Source organism: Polyergus mexicanus, unplaced genomic scaffold, assembly GCF_030449975.1.
Source record: "Polyergus mexicanus isolate NDT 795.1 unplaced genomic scaffold, iyPolMexi1.0 SCAF_11, whole genome shotgun sequence".
NCBI classification, from domain to species: domain Eukaryota; kingdom Metazoa; phylum Arthropoda; class Insecta; order Hymenoptera; family Formicidae; genus Polyergus; species Polyergus mexicanus.
In genome coordinates this window covers 4,337,189-4,357,220 of record NW_027223331.1, presented here as the reverse complement: position 1 = coordinate 4,357,220, position 20,032 = coordinate 4,337,189, and the positions used below count along the sequence as shown (strand labels likewise).

Genomic DNA, 20,032 nt, shown 5'->3' with positions numbered 1-20,032 from the left:
TTTCCTTTTTTTTTCCGCGTACGATGTTCATATTTGTGACAAGATAAATGAACGTGGTTTTACATTTCGAGAATACATTTGAGGGAATAAATTTTGTTGATGTGCTTTATCCGCATGTTTTGTCGACGTTCGTTCATATTGCAAATTAAACGACTGTGCCATTCGAGATTCTCATTTTCCAATAAGCATAGCTAATTAAAGGTCGGTTAACATAAATAATACACGCGTGCTATTTTGCATTCGTTATTACACACATTATAATATATATTTTCTGTCTCGTTTTATTGCGTTTTCTCTTGTGACATATTAATATTAATTATGGAGGGATACGTCGTCACACGCGTGGGAGTGCCCACTGTAATTATAATAAAACTGTTATTAAATTTAAATCTGGTTCAACAAAGTTTTCAATAAACAATACGCATGCATTATTTGCCGCGCGAATACGTAATAACAGAATATAGGGAGCATGAGATAGTATAGAAAATAACATGTATCTTGTATGTGTGTCTGCTTTCTTCCGAATGATAGATTCGGGATTCGAGTTTTATTTACGCTCGTTCGTGCGAAAATTTTTCATTCATAGATATCATTCGCGAGACTCTTCGAGAAAGGAATTTTTAATCTCGCATTCGGTATTAGAATTTTTATATAATATTACGCGTTTATCTCGATATATCTTTTCATAATAATTTTTGAGAAATAAATTTTCGTATTACTTTTGCATTTTTTAATCTATTTTTTTTTTTTCTAAAAGATATATTTTTTTACATAATATGTATTTTGTGCGCGCGGTAAAAAAAATGTCGATAAAAAAATATTTCATACCCCCCCCCCCCAAAAAAAAAAACACACTATACATACATTTTATAAAGATATATTAAATATTAATATATTTTACTAATACATATTATTTTCTATAAAAATATATATTAACTATACACATACACAGAGTACTTATTTTTTTCGAATTTAATCAATTTTTTGTAATTATTATCAAATTTTATTAAATTATTCATTATTTAATTTTTTCTATTTTGTAGAACATTTTATATTTTTGTTATATATATATATTTTTTTTTACGTTAAGAGAAATAGTTTTCTTCGTATGTATTGTAATACATTTTATCGTGCTTTTCGTTTCAATTCTATTCAATGTAAATTATTCGTGATATCCGTATCGATTTAGAGAAAGAATGTGCATCCGATTTCCGTCACATAAGATTTTAGATTATAGGGAATGTATCTATCTGTGGATATTTGAAAATGCGATAGTAGAATGCGGAAAAAGGGGATACGACACGCGCGTCGTATTCTCACGGCTATGCTTTTAGGGCGTCGGAAGAAATTGTGTGAGAGAATAATGGCGTTGTCATTTAACATCAAAGTGATGTAAATCGATGCTTCGTGGCGAGGTATAATGTATACGATATATCGATTATATGTAGACGGTGAAATTCCTTTCCACGTCTAAAGAGGCACTATATTTTTTACTTCATCTTATACATGTTAAAAACTTATGCATATATAAGTTGTATTCTCTTTCTGTTTTCTCTTTTCTAAAGTTATATAGAGATATTTACATATAGAGAGAGATTTCCTTATTTTATATTTTATATTTTAACCTTTTATGACGCAAACATATTTTCGATAAAAGCATCGTTATTAAATAATTATTTTTACAGTAAATTTATTATCGAATTTTACATAAATATGAATTATGTATTAATTATAATATACGATGAGAATAATAAATGATTACGCGTAATATTAATAATTGCGGAAATGACAAAAATACATACGTTTACTTTACATTTATAAATAAAATGTTTTCGCGAAAGAAAATTTTGTTTTAGGAAACATAAAATTATATATTACTATATAATATATAAAGAAAAAAAAAAAAATTATAAAAATAATCCATATTTACGAAAAGATATATATCTCGATAAAAATCTCTATAAATTTACTATCTCGATGTTTGGTTACGATGCTTGTGCCAGAGACCCGTGACTAAAAACAATTATCTCGTTTCAGAACGTTTAATTCTGATCTGCGTTCATTAAGTGTGTAATTAACAGCCGCCTGTTTGGCCGCGAGATTTCCCGATCTTCGTGCCCGTCGTGGGATGTAATTTGTCGTACAAACGCGAAACGCGTTGCCCGCGGCGTACCCGCAGCAGGCGATTATCCGTGAAATCGTGCCTTGATCGTCGGGATATCAACAAGCTCGAACGCTCGAGGATGTCGCGTTCAAACAAACGAGATCCGGACTCGGAGCGAGGGACGGGAAAACGAAGGAGATGCTATTTTGGCAGCGAAAAGAAACGAGATGTAACGGCTGCGTGCACGTGCTCATAGGATATGTTCTCCACGGTGTTTCGTAATGGCCATTCCTGCACATTGCGCGAATGCACGCATCGATCAATAAAGAGCGATTGCCGCCGCAGCTTTCCGCACCTCGCGCTCATCGACTGTCGACTCTGTGTGTGTGTGTGTGTGTGTGTGTGTGAGTACGGACGTGCTAAAGCAGAGCTTGAATAGAAAGGTAGACATGTGGAAAAGGAGAGGGATTCTCTATGGGATCATTCGTCTCTTGGGGTTCGGGATTTATGGTAGCGCCGAACCCGGCGTAACTGTCGTGCAAATGGCCCATTTGTAAGATATTTTTTTCTTTCTCGAGAAATGAAAAAAATATATTTACTCATTCGGATTGTAGTATATAGTTTTTTTTTATCTATATTAATTAATAATAATTTAATCTGTTTTATTCCTTTCTCATCTTATTTTTACATCGTGTTTAAATTTCTATTTCTTGATCATTTCCTTTTTCAACCCTCTTGGGATAAACTTTTATATTTTTATTCGTTAGATGTCCCTCGGATTGATTTAGAATGCGGGCTGAGGCCTGGCGAGATGATTCTATGCGAATTAAAAATCGAGGGTTTCATGATTCTTGGTGCGTGAAACTATTTCGTGCGTTTAAGGGTTACGCGGAAAAGAAATGTTTCGCCTGTGGGGAAAATTTTCTGTTTGTACGATTGCGAATCAAATTATTACATTTGCGATCGATAATGTATTGTTACGATCTCTTCCGTTACAGTAGATAGGAGCGGTAACAGGTTCTTTTATTGCCATTATCGTCGATAGGATCAAAATATGCTGTAAGGAAAATGAAAAATGCGAAACAGCTCAACGTATTATAATAACGTATCATAAGTTTGACAATGAATAATACATCTATAAGCGAGCTTGCTTCCTCTCTTCTTTTAAGACAAAATCATTAAAGCGATAGACTTCATTGGCATTAAATGCGAGAGTACCTGCGACCCATCGAGGCCCGTATTTTCGCCGCGCATGTAACGCCAAATGTGATCGTTTGTATATCCGTGAATTCTACATTTGATTAATTTAATTAATGCAGTTGATAGACACGCAACAGTGTAAATGTAAGATAAAAATTAATTGAAATCGGAAGAAATTTTTTTTCACGATTTTATAATATAAATATTTAATTTTTAATCTTTATAATTATTTATTTTTATTTTTTTTTTTTTTAACGATATTATAATTAATATCCGTATCGCACAATACGCTACGTAATTCTTTCACATCGCGTAAAAATGTGAGGTATTGGGAACACACTGCGATCGGATTAAATTTCGATATTGGGATGAAAAAAATAATTATTTTAATGTTAAAATCTGACATATCATATATAGATATATAGGGTGTCCCATTTTAATCTCCTCAGGCAAATATCTCAAAAACCAAGCTTGGAAGAGAAAAATGTTTCAGACAAAAGTTGTTTGGTTTCGAGGGGGCCATAAGACGGTACCATTGGTTTGACCATGGAAAATCATTTGAAGGTCAACTTTAAAATCTTAAATGGAAACCCCCATTTTTTATTTAGTATTCTTGTAGCTGACATCGAGAGCTTTCCAAAACACTATAATAAAGTATTTTTTTATTAAATACTTTTTGAGTTATTTTATATTTTAATCTGACATATTTTGATATAAAAAATTAAATATCTCGTAAAATATTTAGTTTTCGATTATCTTACCGTAATACTTCTATGTACAGAATAATGAGACAAATCAATTAGTATATAAAAAAAAAATTATTTCCAATGCATCTTTTTAAACAATTATTCGTTTTTTTTGGCACTAATTAATTTGTCTCATTATTCTGTATATAAAAGTATTACGGTAAGATTATCGAAAACTGAATATTTTACGAGATATTTAATTTTTTATATCAAAATATGTCAGATTAAAATATAAAATAACTCAAAAAGTACTTAATGAAAAAATACTTTATTATAGTGTTTTGGAAAGCTCTCGATGTCAGCTACAAGAATACTAAATAAAAAATGGGGGTTTCCATTTAAGATTTTAAAGTTGACCTTCACATGGCCTTCAAATGATTTTCCAAGGTCAAACCAATGGTACCATCTTATGGCCCCCTCGAAACCAAACAACTTTTGTCTGAAACATTTTTCTTTTCCGGGCTTGGTTTTTGAGATATTTGCCTGAGGAGATTAAAATGGGACACCCTGTATAACTCCAAATTTATAATTTAACTTATTTTAATAACATTCTTTAATATTCTACTTTCCGCCGATGCAGGTTAGATCATTGAGATGATCCCTATTTCAAGAATGTTTTACAAAATCCATAATAATCCAATGATAATTCAAATAAATGTTTTAAGTGTAAATATTGTATAAAATTATTAATAATTTTTAATTTAGAAATATATTTATTTTTTTCTTTTCATTATCATATGCAAGTACATAGTATTTTTTTTTTTTTTTTTTTGAGAGAGAAAAATATTCTCAAAAATACAATATATAAATATTGTATCATATATGCGATATCCATTATAAATATTTATTCTACGATATGTATAAAAGAAATTCGTTGTCCCCGAGGATTAACATCTCATTGTCCTCATCCCTCTTTCATTTTCATTTCGCGCGCGCGTATAATAATACTTATTAATATCATAATGAATAGCGGAGTAGAGAATCGAATTTTTCAATCGACGCGCCAAATGTTAGAAAGTGAGCCAAATCACGTGATCCGACGAATTTTCCGATAGCGCCGTAAGAGATCAGTGCGTGTCACCCTGCTCCCCCCCCCCCCCCCTACTCACCCAACCCTACACAGTCAGATCGTGACCGCTGCCTGCTTCGCGTATGTTGTTTTTATTACTTGCTCCGTACACCTTGCTGGGACAAAGAACAAGCGTCTTGGGCGACGAATTTATAATAGCCAACGGTCGATCTCTCTTTTCGACGTATATATGTACGTAATAATCCGTTCGCAATTTATACGCGTATCGATATTGATCGTGATCGTGATCGGCGCGATCTGCCGATTAAATCGGCGAATTAAATCTTCTTTACTATTTACCATCGCTCATATTTCGTTTATTTCGCAGTGTTTGCGTCTCGAGTGCCACGAAAGGGGAGTATCGGGGAGCATCGAGGAACATCGAAAGAAGCTATTCCGATGGAATAGCAGGGACGATGATCCCGTTCAATCGTCATATCCTTCGTTATGCTCGTTCGCCATGACGTTGGTCGCGATCGGGTTTTCGGCGCCATTCGAGATAAGCGCGAATTCCGGGAATGTCGAATCAGTCTACGGGCGATCGCGTTTCAGTACACGCGTGTCGATTAAATCGTATAGTTATGATTGCAACATGTAATCGAGAACGTTCGGTTGCGGATTTCTCTCTTGCCATTTTCGTCGAAATCGTATAGAGTACATATTCCCTCGAATATCCGCGCATAATGTTTCGTATTATTTCGTGAATCGAGTGAATCGGGTGTGTATCGAGGAGCGTATGAAGGATCATCGAAGGATCATCGAAGGATTAAGAGAGATCGTCGTCGTTCGCTGGAGGGTGAGTTCACATACGGCATTTCCTTAACCGTCAAACCGAAAGGTTAGCTTAAACGATATTAAACGCTAAATCTCTCTGTATATATATATACAGGGTGTCCCATTTTAAAGGACCCACTCAAATATCTCAGAAACACTGCGTTAAATCGAAAAATGTTTCAAACAAAAGTTGTGTGGCTTCAAGGGGGCCATAAGATGGTGACAATGATTTGATCTTGGAAAATCATTTGAAGGTCGTGTGAAGATTAACTTTAAAATCTTAAATGGAAATCCCCATTTTTTATTCAGTATTCTTGTAGCTGACATCGAGAGCTTTCCAAAACACTATAATAAAGTATTTTTTCATTAAGTACTTTTTGAGTTATTTTATATTTTAATCTGATATATTTTGATATAAAAATAAAATATTTCGTTAAATATTCAGTTTTCGATAATCTTACCGTAATACTTCTATGTACAGAATAATAAGACAAATTAATTAGTGCCAAAAAAAAAAAAACAAATAATTGTTTAAATAAATACATTGTAAATAATTTTCTTAAAAACAATTTTTTTTTATATACTAATTGATTTGTCTCATTATTCTGTACATAGAAGTATTACGGTAAGATTATCGAAAACTAAATATTTTACGAGATATTTAATTTTTTATATCAAAATATGTCAGATTAAAATATAAAATAACTCTAAAAGTACTTAATGAAAAAATACTTTATTATAGTGTTTTGGAAAGCTCTCGATGTCAGCTACAAGAATGCTAATTAAAGAATGGGGGTTTCCATTTAAGATTTTAAAGTTGACCTTTACACGACCTTCAAATGATTTTCCAAGGTCAAATCATTGTCACCATCTTATGGCCCCCTTGAAGCTACACAACTTTTGTTTGAAACATTTTTCGATTTAACGCAGTGTTTTTGAGATATTTGAGTGGGTCCTTTAAAATGGGACACCCTGTATAAAGAGTTTATGCACTGGATATAGTTTACTTTCTTTGGAGGTTGTAAATTAATTATAGAGTATATATAAATTATTTGTTTCATTCTATTATGTACATTTTACGCATTATTATATTATTACATTATATATATTAAATATATATTTTTCAAAAAATATAAAATTCTTTGTTTCAAATAATTTCTTTATTATTATTGCACATATAGTTTTTAATGAAAATAAGAAGTATACGGAAAGTGTAATGCCTCCAATCAAGTATAATTATTTTATAAATACATTTCTAAAATATATAAGAGTAAATATGAAAGAAGAGAGAGAGAGAGAGAAAGATAAGTAAAATGAAGCGTTAGCCTGATAACATATAAATAAAATAATATTTCAATAAAATTGAAAATATTTAGATACAGTAAATAACGTTCAAGATTGCTTACTCCTACACACACACACATACACACACACACACAAAGGATAATAATAAAAAAACTTGTTATTATTATAACGTCTACAACATTGTATCTCGAGTATCATTAATTTACGCAAAGACAAAAGTCATTTGTTTATTATTTCCGTGAATTGTCAAGGAAATTATTGGCTATCGAACGACAAAATTTCTCGTGTGGGTGCTTTAATCGCGGCGATTTATTCCGTGACGAAAACGCGATTGAAACCGCAATTCAATGACAATGGCCCGGGGATTTCCTTTCACGACGCATTTTCTTTGAGGGCGCGAAATGACAAGTTGGTGAAATAGGTGGAAGAGAAAATACGATCTTAAAATTCTGTATCTTTCTTCCTCCGGCATAATATATATATATATATATAGAGAGAGAACATACGATATATGTATAAAACTAGATCGTGCCCCCGGCGTATATACTTTTTACAAATCCGTCGATTTATCACGATGTTGGAGAGCAAAATGCGCTGTGTGTCCTGCCCTTCCAGATGGAATGCGACCCGCTTTTTCACGGTCGAACGATCGAACCTCCTGACTAATATTTTATCCCCGTAACGATAAGAATTCCAAGTTAAACTGATGTAATATTACTTTTTTTCTCGCGAGCGCGCGGAGATTTTTGAACTGCGATCTTTTCGCCCGCCAAAAATTATGCCAGAAAACACTTGCGCGAAGGTAAATCTTGTTTTCTCACATCTCAGCGTTTACATATAGTTATAAAGTCATTTAATATATTAGCGGGGAGCACATTTTTAGAAATTATTTCCAGTGTACCAGAAACTTGTCCAATTATGGAAATAATCTCTGCCTTCTTTTAATTCTGCATGTACATATTATAATACACGTGTATAACTCTTCTCTAGGTTATATTTAACGAGGAACATTTTTAGAATCGCTATATAAAACTTAATGTGTCGCAATAATATCCACTTAAAAGGGATCGTGAAATTGTATGAATTTAATTTAATTTTATGACAACTTAAATCTTAAAAACCGCTTTTGTCTAAAAAAAAGTACGAGAGAATTTTTTAACATTATCTCAGTCGTAAAGCGTAATTTAAATTTTACCTCTTTATAATTAAGATTAAAGGATTAAAAAATCTAAACTTTTAAATATATATTTTTTTTGATATTAATTAATTAAAAAATATATAGATAAAAATTATCTAGATATAAGTTTAAATTAATTCTTTTTCTTAAAATAGAGAGACTTTATATATTTAAATCGAGATTTTTTTAAATAAACAGAAATTATACATCTAATCTATATATAGATTTTTTAACGGATAAGATCTTGAATTTATATCTTTTTTATTAAGAAACAAAGATTTTATTATTCAAATTATTTTATTCCTTGGGGAATGTAAGAACATTAAAGATGCTAAAGGAGCATAATATGTTTGAATATAATAATAATTGTTTACGTGCAATGGGTCTAATTTTCTTAATTCCATCGCGTTGTGTTTGCGAATGAATACTACCTCGTAGTAGTAAATCAATTTAAAGAGAGAAGGCGAGATATAATTCGGGATATCACGTCAGCGCTATGTTTTAACACAATATTCTCTTTCTCGTGACATTAACATACGATTTTGCGGAAACGTGACAAATGGAATTGTTCTAACTCGATACGCATGCGCGCGAATCTTCCATCTATATATTTAATCGTACACGATAAGATTTATATTTAATCATGCTGGATGATTTAAAAAGAATAAAAATTCAATATTATTGTACTTGTATAATATTCATAATAATTTAATAATTCTAATAAAATTTAACATCAGGAGGGGGAGGAAGGAGGAGGATTATACATTTAATCGAATATCAAATAAATATCGTAAATGCGTTACATCTTCTTTCCTATAATTTTAAGATGTTTCGCCAGGGATGAATTAGCGATGATCTCTTATCGATAGACAAATCATTATGGATAATATTGTTTTCTTGCAGTTTGCGGCCCCATTTTCGTCACGTCTCGATAACCCAACCCCTCGCCTTATACTCTCGTTCTCTCTCTCTCTCACCGCCCGGTTACACAAGAGTTATTCTCGTCCCGCTTCTTCTCATTCTCGCGTGACAGATCGGGCCACGTGAGGGAGAGGGAAATCGGTAGAATGAGGACGATGGGGTGGCAGGAAATAGATGGGTTAAACCCCCATTCATTTGTGACGTAGATTAATATCTCTTTCAGCTTTGACCGAAATTTCGCGGCGACGAGGCGTATAGTTGCGGTACCGCGGACAATGTAACTGAACGGCGAATGTAACCTTGGCGCGTATTCTCCCGATTGACGAGATAAAATGATTCCCTCCCCCCGATACGGCATCCTTGCGATAGCAAAGGCATTCTCTTTATCGAGGGTGGCATTAAGAGCGAAATGTTATTGCAACGGATTCGTTCTTGCAGTCGAAAGGGTATTATTACGCAATTACATTTCGAGCGAGATTAATCTCCGCAGCTGTTGCGAGAGAGAGAGAGAGAGAGAGAGAGAGAAATATGTCTGTTTCTTCTACTTTATGGATTAATTAAAGAAAATGTTGCTAAAAAATCCACAGCGTAAATTTGCCATTCTTTTCGTTGACTTTGTCACTGCGGGAAAGATAGTTTCATCGTTTTGTAAGCGAATAACTGTGGGAAAACATGTAATCCTTTCAATTGTGCAAATAGAAACGTGAACTGCCTGCGAACAGCTGATATTTGGCGAAAATTACAGGCGATAAAATTCCATTTAAAACGACGTGATAAGGAGCATATATATATATATATCGGAGAATATACCGGATACGTAACATAATGATGAAAGATATATATTAATAATAATTAGCTATAACTAATGATTATTAAAAAAAAAAAAAAAAAAAAAAAGATTAATTAATAAAAATCAGGATTTCTAATCCGAGAAATTTGAGCTATAAATTTTGTACCTTCTACAGAGAGTGTGTTGTGTCTCAGACTTTTTAAATGAAGATAATGCTTTCCGTCCTTGCTTCGCGTATTTCGTGCGATTATAATTCTCGAGTTTTCTCGAGCCGCCAAAACAAACGGATTTATCCGATCGTATATTTGATCGCGTCCCAGTTTCGTTCTCAAACAATTTCGTCTTCCTTCTGCAGTCGTCCTTCGCACGCCGCGAAACGGTTAATCGCCATTTCGCGATCGCCTATCATTTTGTTTCCCTAAAAACAGCATGCATACACACACACACACACACACACACACACACACGCACCTATCTGCCTGCCTTACCATCGCGTTAAAGTTCACCAAGTTTGATAGGTTTCTCACCCTCGCGCGTTGCACGAAACCGGCATCATACGGCACAAAAGCATTTTAATAAAACGCCCATCAACGTTTGCTCGCGCGTTCGTCCGGACCTTTTATAACTGGGTCGACTTTTCGCGACGTTCGATAACTGTAGCGGTGGGAGCAGAGCAGTAGCAGCAACGGCAAACAGCAACGAGAATCGAATGAAGTTTCCGCACGACGTTTATTACAATCGCCGGATACGAAAAGCCGAGAACGGGCAGGTTTTAATGGAACGCAATAGCCCGTCGCGAATCCAGTTTCCGTACAAATTTCATTCCTACACTCTTCTTCGTTAATCGTTCTCTTAACTCGCGGATATCTAACTTTATTTTACACACGTGGTTCTTTCTATAAATAGCTCCGGATCCAATAGTTTCATTGAAAAATTAACATAGATATTTATTCATATTTTTAAAAAAATGCAAAAAATTCTCTCTTATATTATAATACAATATAAAATTTTATATTACAAAATTTTATTATATTTCACGATATCCGCGTTTTATATCGTATATAATTATTAGAGATATTACACAAATAGGAAAGAATAATCTTTATTTAAAATCCAAAGTATCGGGATGCATTGGCATCGATATAAAAATTCTTCGATTTATTATTTAACTATTGATTACTGGAATGATATTAGTATAAAATGTAGATATATGCGCCGCACGTATATTCGCGAAATATTACAAACGCAAGCTCAACCTTTGCGATACAAAGACGCGCGAGAACTTTAATGTCCTCGTTAGCGAGTTTCCCATCGCGCCACGTCCGAGCACCGTAATTTAACTTTGCGTTTAATTCGCGCAAAACGACACAGAGAGTGTCGCCATTTGTCGTTTGAAAAGTTTGGGGTCAAGAGGTTTTGCGCGATACAACCGATAACAATGGCGTTGCCTCAGTCTTCTCCCGACCGTTCCGGACTCATCATCGGTATCGTTAACGGGGGGCGTTTCGTGTTCCACGATCTGAGGTCGAAAGCACTGTAGCATCGGCTAATTGGAAGCAGCTTCTACTCGATACAATATCCGTGGATGCAATTGACGTACGCTTTGATGCATTATCGTGTAACGGATGGGGGAAATAAGCGAAATTGCGAACCGACGATGATATAAAAACTCCCCCGCGCGCGATCGATTGATATTGCGCATTGTTTCTCTTTCTATTCTTTCTTTCTTTTTTTTTTATATTTATTTAAATTTTTATCAGCTATTCCCACACGCGTGAATGCGATCGATTGAAAACGCACCACGTGTTGCGATTAATTCTTTTTTCTCGGTTGACTTTTGTTCTCGACATTACGTACACTCGATATTTTAATATTACGATATTCCCGCCCGAATCTATCCTCGTTGTTTTCATGTATCAATTATACGTCCCGTATTTATATCCGCCGACGATACACGCGCGCGCGCGTATATTGACCTATTTTTTTAAATAACCCGGCTATCGATTTTTAATGTCAATTTTTGTCTGTGTTATTCTTATTTATTTTACACCACGCGAGCATTTGACTCCGCATTATTTATTCAGCTTTTACATAAAAGCGTTAGGTAATAATCTAACCATTCTGAATTGACAAAAAAAAATTCGGAAAAATTCAATAATATTAATAGTAATATTATTGCCGAAATATATTTATGTATATTAATATCTATATAATCGGCAGTTTTAATTTTTTTTTTTAAGTATACGGAATATATTTGTTTCGCAAAATAATCTTAATAACAATATCATTTAAATAATAATGCCGACAATAATCTCATGTGCATGTTATCTCGATTTAAGCCTCCGAGAATTTCGCGATATCTATCAATGAGAATTTCCAAGCCGCGTAGCGTGATGCACGATGTCTGCGGTAGCAATCCGTAAACGCGGCGCCCTGCTGCCACGATAATAATTAAATCTCGTATATCTAGCGATGCGAAATAGCATTTCGCATAGCGCGACCTTGGCTCACGATCGTAACGAGATAAATTTATCCGAATTCTATTGTAATTTGCAGCGCGCCGATGTGTCGCGGATGATCGAACGAATTCCTCTCCGCTTCTACAAGCGGTTCGTAATTCGAGCCGCGAATTCGTAATGAACCAACACGCGAACGAAACGGTTAACGTTGATTCGCGCTTCGCCGGCTTTATCGGCGATCCATATTTAAACAATATTTCGCTATCAAACGGAACGGAGGGAGTAACGCGCGTTGCGGCACAGGTAGCGTCCTGGATATCGTTAATCCTCGTTAATCCAGCACCGATCGTGTGTGTAGCTGTCGGATTACGCGTTGCACTGCGATTCTCCGCCATTCTCTCTTTCGACTTATCGACAAAATAATTATTCGAGTTTATATTGTATTTCTTGGATCAAATATTTTCACCGAGAGACATTTTCTATTTATTGTCGATATTTCTGGCTTTTTATCTCGGATCAGCGGCGGTTTCAGCAAGCGGGAGCAATAGCGATAGGAATTGATTTGTGCTTAATTAATCAAACGATACAAACAAAGGTATTATCGTAAATCAATATTATTATCGCTTATCGATGTTACATTAAATATGAATACAGGGATAAACATCTATAACATTTCGTTAACTTATATTCTCATGGTAGAAATAGAGGAGAGTTAATTAGAACTTAAACGCAGTTGAGACGCGTAAATAAATGTAATGTAGGTATACGTGGAATAAAATAATTGTATTTATATATTAACAGACATAAATTTAACTTGGAAAATTGATTTATCATAAATACATTTAACAGATTTAATTATATATATACAGAGTGTCCCATTTTAATCTTCTCAGGCAAATATCTCAAAAACCAAGCCCGGAAGAGAAAAATGTTTCAGACAAAAGTTGTTTGGTTTCGAGGGGGCCATAAGATGGTGACAATGATTTGACCTTGGAAAATTATTTGAAGGTCATGTGAAGGTCAACTTTAAAATCTTAAATGGAAACCCCCATTCTTTATTTAGTATTCTTGTAGCTGACATCGAGAGCTTTCCAAAACACTATAATAAAGTATTTTTTTATTAAGTACTTTTTGAGTTATTTTATATTTTAATCTGACATATTTTGATATAAGATATTAAATATCTCGTAAAATATTTAGTTTTCGATAATCTTACCGTAATACTTCTACGTACAGAATAATGAGACAAATCAATTAGTATAAAAAAAAATTGTTTTTAAGAAAATTATTTACAATGTATTTATTTAAACAATTATTTGTTTTTTTTTGGCACCAATTAATTTGTCTTATTATTCTGTACATAGAAGTATTACGGTAAAATTATCGAAAACTGAATATTTAACGAAATATTTTATTTTTTATATCAAAATATGTCAGATTAAAATATAAAATAAATCAAATAGTACTTAATGAAAAAATACTTTATTATAGTGTTTTGGAAAGCTCTCGATGTCAGCTACAAGAATACTAAATAAAAAATGGGGGTTTCCATTTAAGATTTTAAAGTTGACCTTCAAATGATTTTCCAAGGTCAAATCATTGTCACCCTCTTATGGCCCCCTCGAAACCAAACAACTTTTGTCTGAAACATTTTTCTCTTCCGGGCTTGGTTTTTGAGATATTTGCCTGAGGAGATTAAAATGGGACACCCTGTATATATATCATTATTATATATATATTTTTTTTCATGTAAATTGCATTTTTTATATTAAATAGATCTTATATTTAAGTAAATTTCTCTAATGTAAATGTGTATATTTATTTAATGCAATAAAATACAATTCGCATATGTCGTGGAGATAATAAATTATCTCGAACGATCCTCGAGAACTACGCGAAGAACAAGATGAGATCTGTAAAACGCGATTGTGGATTACAGTCAAGTGAGCAGCGATTGAAATAAAAACTCGACCGACCGTGGTGTCGGAGACCCGATTAAAAGTCGCAATTATGCCGCGCGTCGGAAATGAACTCGCAAATAGGAGAGCGAGTGTCCCAAGGAAGACTTTCCCGGGTAATCGGAAAAGAACGGAATCAAGTTTCACACCCTCGAGCGACGGTCACGCGATTTAACCGCTGCAATTTTCTGCATCTGTCGCGAGGCCGGCCCGGCAAACTTTATCCCCGATTTGCGGTTATTAAGGGAGTAAGAGCGGCGGGAGGGTAGAGTCGCGGAAACAGGGTCGGACGTTCTCATTTCGATTCTCTCGTGTAGATTGTTCGTCGTAGAAAATGAAAGTTGCTTGCACGTCGATTGCGATGCGAAACCATCGACTATCGAGACACACCCCGTGCGCTTTCTCGGCATCCTCCTTCCTCTGCCTTACCCTCCCCTTCGATCATGCATCTTATCCTAATTGAAACGTTAGGCTATCGAATTCCTCGAGGATATCCGTTCTCTGAAACCCACCGTCGTCCGATTCACGAGAGATGTGCTGCGTAATTAATTTCCATTCCCGTCTTTTAACCGAGTTTTTATCTCTGGAGCAAAGCTACTTGTTTTCCATCTCTTCCTCGGTTTTTTTCTCTCCTCCTCTCGACGGGATATCGTTTCGAAAAATATAAAACCAGTATCATGGATAAAAGGGATATTAGGATTAGGTATAATCGTTGCATCGCGAATGAAACGGTTGTATATATATATATATATATATGACAGAGCGGATAAGCTTATACGATTTCAGATGATAATAAAAAGGTAGACTGTTACACTCGTTTCACTCGGTTATCCTTCGCGCACGTTTTCTCTAATGATTCTTTATTCTGCCGAACTCCAATCATTTATTGGCTACACCTTCGTCCCCTAAGATGCCATGTGGCTCGATAAAAGTTGCTCCCTTTTCGGTACTGCCGACTTCTAAATGATTTTCTTGCAAGAACGTTTTCCTTCTTCTCTCGTTAGAAATCCGACTGTATAATATAGTACGATAAAACTTTCTCACGCAGTTGAAAAGTTGGTGAATAACGGTATAAAGCAAATTTTAAAATTTAAAATGCGTTAATATATTTTATATTAAAATATAATTGATTGTTTTGTTTTGTAGTATAATAATAATATTATAGTAAAATATAAAACAATACGATATTTAATATATAGTATAATATTATTAGAGAATATAAATTTAAATATAAATGATTGAATATTTTTTTGTATTAAACAAATAGAGAGATAAATATATAATGTATAAATATATATTATAGTAACTTCAATTTTCGTTTAAAAAAAAAAAAAAAAACCGGATTATTCGAATAACACATTGTCAGATATTTGACAAGTGTGTATCGCGTTTTAAAAGAATTATTTTAGTTTTACTTTATTTCGTTTATGAATATCAGTACAAATGAATCGTAGATAAAATATATGTAGGCACAAGTTTGGTTTTATCTTGATTAAAAATTCTCGCATTTCCTTAGAGATAGTAAGAAGGTATTAAAAAATAACTTAAAGAATTGTGTAGAAAACAATATGTGGCGAATGTCATGAACGATTTATAAGCTTCTCAAGTTGTTCGTCTGAAATTTGTTTAACATGTGCTTTTCAGTTACGCTATCCTTCACTTATTATCCTTGTCTTCTGCAATTTGCAAGCCTTCGCAACTCAATCGATACGCGTATTGTCTCGTTTCGCGTTGTGAACCCAACGGAAAATAATATTAATTAACGCGACGACACGAATCATTAATATAATTATTACGGAACGTTGCGCGGTTTCTTGCAATTTTTTTTCCTTCGTACTCGTTGTTAATTTGCAACTTTCCTCGCTAATGAGAGTTCCGCAGTTTGTGTAATTCATGCGTGAATAATATCATTCGTACGTGGTGCATTTTACTTGGTGCAGCGGCGTCGTGACGCTAGACTTTACCGTTTGGCAAAATTGTTTTTCGCGAAAATCTCGGCGAGTTTTCAATCCGCTCTTACCGCCGATCACTCGCGATATAGCATCAATGTCAATCGCGTCAACTTTTCTTTTTTCCTTTTTTCGTTCATTGCTCGGCTGCGGCGTCCGACTGTATCCGGGAGAGCTCGTCGCGATAGCAGCGTTTAAAGTCATCGGTGAAATATGATCAAACGCGATTTGCCGCTCGCGACTGGGATCGATCGATGGTGCCGCCATACCAGGATCCCGTTATATTGCCGAACAGCCCACCTTTAAATGCACACGCAATTTCTCGAGCTTGTTATTGTTCAAGCGCGAATTGTAAGCCGATTATTTTTGCGCTCTTTAACGCTTTCCGCTTCCAGCATCCCCAATCGTGGACGTAGTTATTCATTTGTTGTACACAAATGGGGTAGCTTGAAAGTCATCTGGCAACTATTGTTCCAGTTTATGCTTCAACATATTCCAAACGTGAATAGTATCATTTATCACCGCATGTATTTCCCAAAGTATTGAATTTTAGGGCGAAAAAAAAAATATACATATATATATATAAGTATAAATTTTTTGATATAATTTTTCGTTTACATGTAATTTTTATTGTATAATTAGTTAATTATAATTAACAACATATAATTTTTACGTAATAATATAATTAATAAAAATATATACTTTTTCTATGGGAAAAAAAAAAAAAAAAAAAAACAATCTGTTTCCGCAGTAGAATATGTTTGATTATTAATTCATATATAATTTTGTGCATTATATTGTTAGTGCTAAATTTCAATTTTTATATATTACAAAAAATAAAATGTTCAATAGCTGCATTGCAAACACTCGTACGTGCCATTTTAACGGTATCAGTATGATAACGGTATCAGGAATCTACGAATGAAATGAAATGAAATCGAATAGCGAGCATCTAGAAGAGGGTTCCCAACAGTTTTCGCTCGTTCTCTCAGTTTTATCTTTATCTCTAAACTGTTTTACGATGTAATACAATTATTGCTAAGATAAAGAAAATATAAGATCATTCGCATAAATTACTGGAAACTGTGCATTTTACGTTCTCTATATCTGATTTATTACAACATTAAATTGCGAGACTGGGATTATATTTATTACAGTTTCCACATATTCAAGTATAGTCGCGGACAATAGTCGCATAGTTGGGCGGGCAAACTTTATCGACAAACGCGGCGAGTAAATAATTATATAATTCATGTCGCACAATATTGTAGGGGGCTCACGTATATAACCAAAGATATGAGTTGTTCATAAATTCGTCGCGCGAATAGATGATTTAATATTGATTGGTAATCAATGTGCGTCGTTCATAAATATCATTAATAACTTAGCCTTATCTATTCTCGCGCGATCAATGTGTCGTCCACTCTCGCTCTACGATCACATTATAGTTCTTATAATTTATCTCTCTCTCCTTCTCTCTTTCTCTTTGTGACGATAAGAAATTGCGCGAGAGTGATCGGCAAAGAAACTGGCGATTGTCAAATTACGGTTTTTTCGGCGGGATCTTTTTATGACGCGCCATAAATTGCAGGCGAGGAATCTATTTGTTACATATCGATCACGTGCGCCTGCCGGAAGAACCGCTAAAAAGCTTGACCGCAGCAATCAGCTGCTGATGACAGTCAATCGAAGCTTGCTCCGAATGAATTTTCGAAGAATTCATCCGCTCGTGTTTTACAACCTGTCGCAGTACTCGACTGACACTTCAATGCTCTGACATTGTGATGTTGACGTCATCATCGCGGATGCATGCGAATGTACGTTTATCATTCATTTCTGTCAGTCTGTATGAACATATATGTATGCGTGTGTATGCGTGTGAAATTGCGCCAAATGACGGCGCAATAAAATTTGCGAATTAGAACGTCCTCGAACGGCGGAAAATTTATCGAAATTAATCTTATAATTATTATACAATAGAAATTGTTTCGAATTAATCTTTTCTATCATTAATATATCGCGAATTACAAGAGAAATGCAATTTAATTTAATATATATCAATCTATAAACTATATATTATAGTCTATGTAAATAATTTGGTCATAAGTCTATTTCGTATACAGAAAAATCATTTCGTTATAAATAAATTAAATCATTAATTTTCCTAATTTTACAAATTTACACGGTTGCACGGTTATGTGAATTATAGATTAAATAATATATTAATATATTTTCTGTAGAAAGATAATAAGTTATATAATCTTGTGTGTGTGAAGCATTTTTCTAAAATTAATAATTTTGACAGTAATAAAAGGAATAATAGAAGAAATAGAATGAACAAAATTTCCATAGAGAGAGAGAGAGAGAGAGAGAAAGAGAGAGAGATTCCATGTTTTATAATTATAGAGAAATCGAGAATGAATAATCGCGTATACTAGAATTAAACATTGCGTTGTAATCGGCAATTTGCTTTGAGCATCGTCTTCCTCTCGCCGATGCACTCTCACGCAATTGCTTTAGCGATGGAGAACTCGATATTTCATCTATATTAGCGGTGTTAAGGATATTTATAGATGAATGCAAAGGGTAAGACTAGAATAGATAGAATAAGAACTGGCATAAAGGAGTGGAAAATACGTTTTAACAAAGAGAATCAATAAATAAATATGCACATATGTGCACAATTGTGAATTATTATATAGTCGTCGATGACCATTATCGTCGTGCAAGATTAATATGTTGGTCTGATGTGATAGCGGGACTTTGATTGTACAATGTGACATTATATGTCAAGTGTTAATGGAATATACAGGGTGTCCCATTTTAATCTCCTCAGGCAAATATCTCATAAACCAAGCCCGGAAGAGAAAAATGTTTCAGATAAAAGTTGTTTGGTTTCGAGGGGGCCGTAAGATGGTGACAATGATTTGACCTTGGAAAATCATTTGAAGGTCGTGTTAAGGTCAACTTTAAAATCTTAAATGGAAACCCCTATTCTTTATTTAGTATTCTTATAGCTGACATCGAGAGCTTTCCAAAACACTATAATAAAGTATTTTTTTATTAAATACTTTTTGAGTTATTTTATATTCTAATCTGACATATTTTGATATAAAAAATTAAATATCTCGTAAAATATTTAGTTTTCGATAATCTTACCGTAATACTTTTATGTACAGAATAATGAGATAAATCAATTAGTATAAAAAAAAAATTGTTTTTAAGAAAATTATTTACAATGTATTTTTTTAAACAATTATTTGTTTTTTTTGGCACTAATTAATTTGTCTTATTATTCTGTACATAGAAGTATTACGTTAAAATGATCGAAAACTGAATATTTTACGAAATATTTTATTTTTTATATCAAAATATGTCAGATTAAAATATAAAATAACTCAAAAAGTACTTAATGAAAAAATACTTTATTATAGTGTTTTGGAAAGCTCTCGATGTCAGCTACAAGAATACTAAATAAAAAATGGGGGTTTCCATTTAAGATTTTAAAGTTGACCTTTAAATGATTTTCCATGGTCAAACCAATGGTACTATCTTATGGCCCCCTCGAAACCAAACAACT

General features: G+C 33.7%; 3 protein-coding genes across 6 annotated transcripts in view; 1 reads left to right on the top strand and 2 right to left on the bottom strand.

The window, feature by feature from the left end:
• The window catches only part of LOC138937909 (uncharacterized protein C2orf42), a 30,498-nt gene extending 25,034 nt beyond the window's left edge, over nt 1-5,464 (top strand). For both annotated transcript variants that reach the window (XR_011447589.1, XR_011447588.1), the window contains exon 9: nt 5,448-5,464. The gene's annotated coding sequence lies outside the window, so the exon portion shown is untranslated. The remainder of the gene's footprint in view (nt 1-5,447) is intronic.
• Nucleotides 1-20,032, bottom strand: part of 5-ht7 (5-hydroxytryptamine receptor 7) — a 103,622-nt gene that overhangs the window by 8,271 nt on the left and 75,319 nt on the right. The gene's annotated exons all lie outside the window — the stretch shown is intronic.
• Prx6a (Peroxiredoxin 6a) overlaps nt 1-20,032 on the bottom strand; it is a 111,814-nt gene that overhangs the window by 39,660 nt on the left and 52,122 nt on the right. The gene's annotated exons all lie outside the window — the stretch shown is intronic.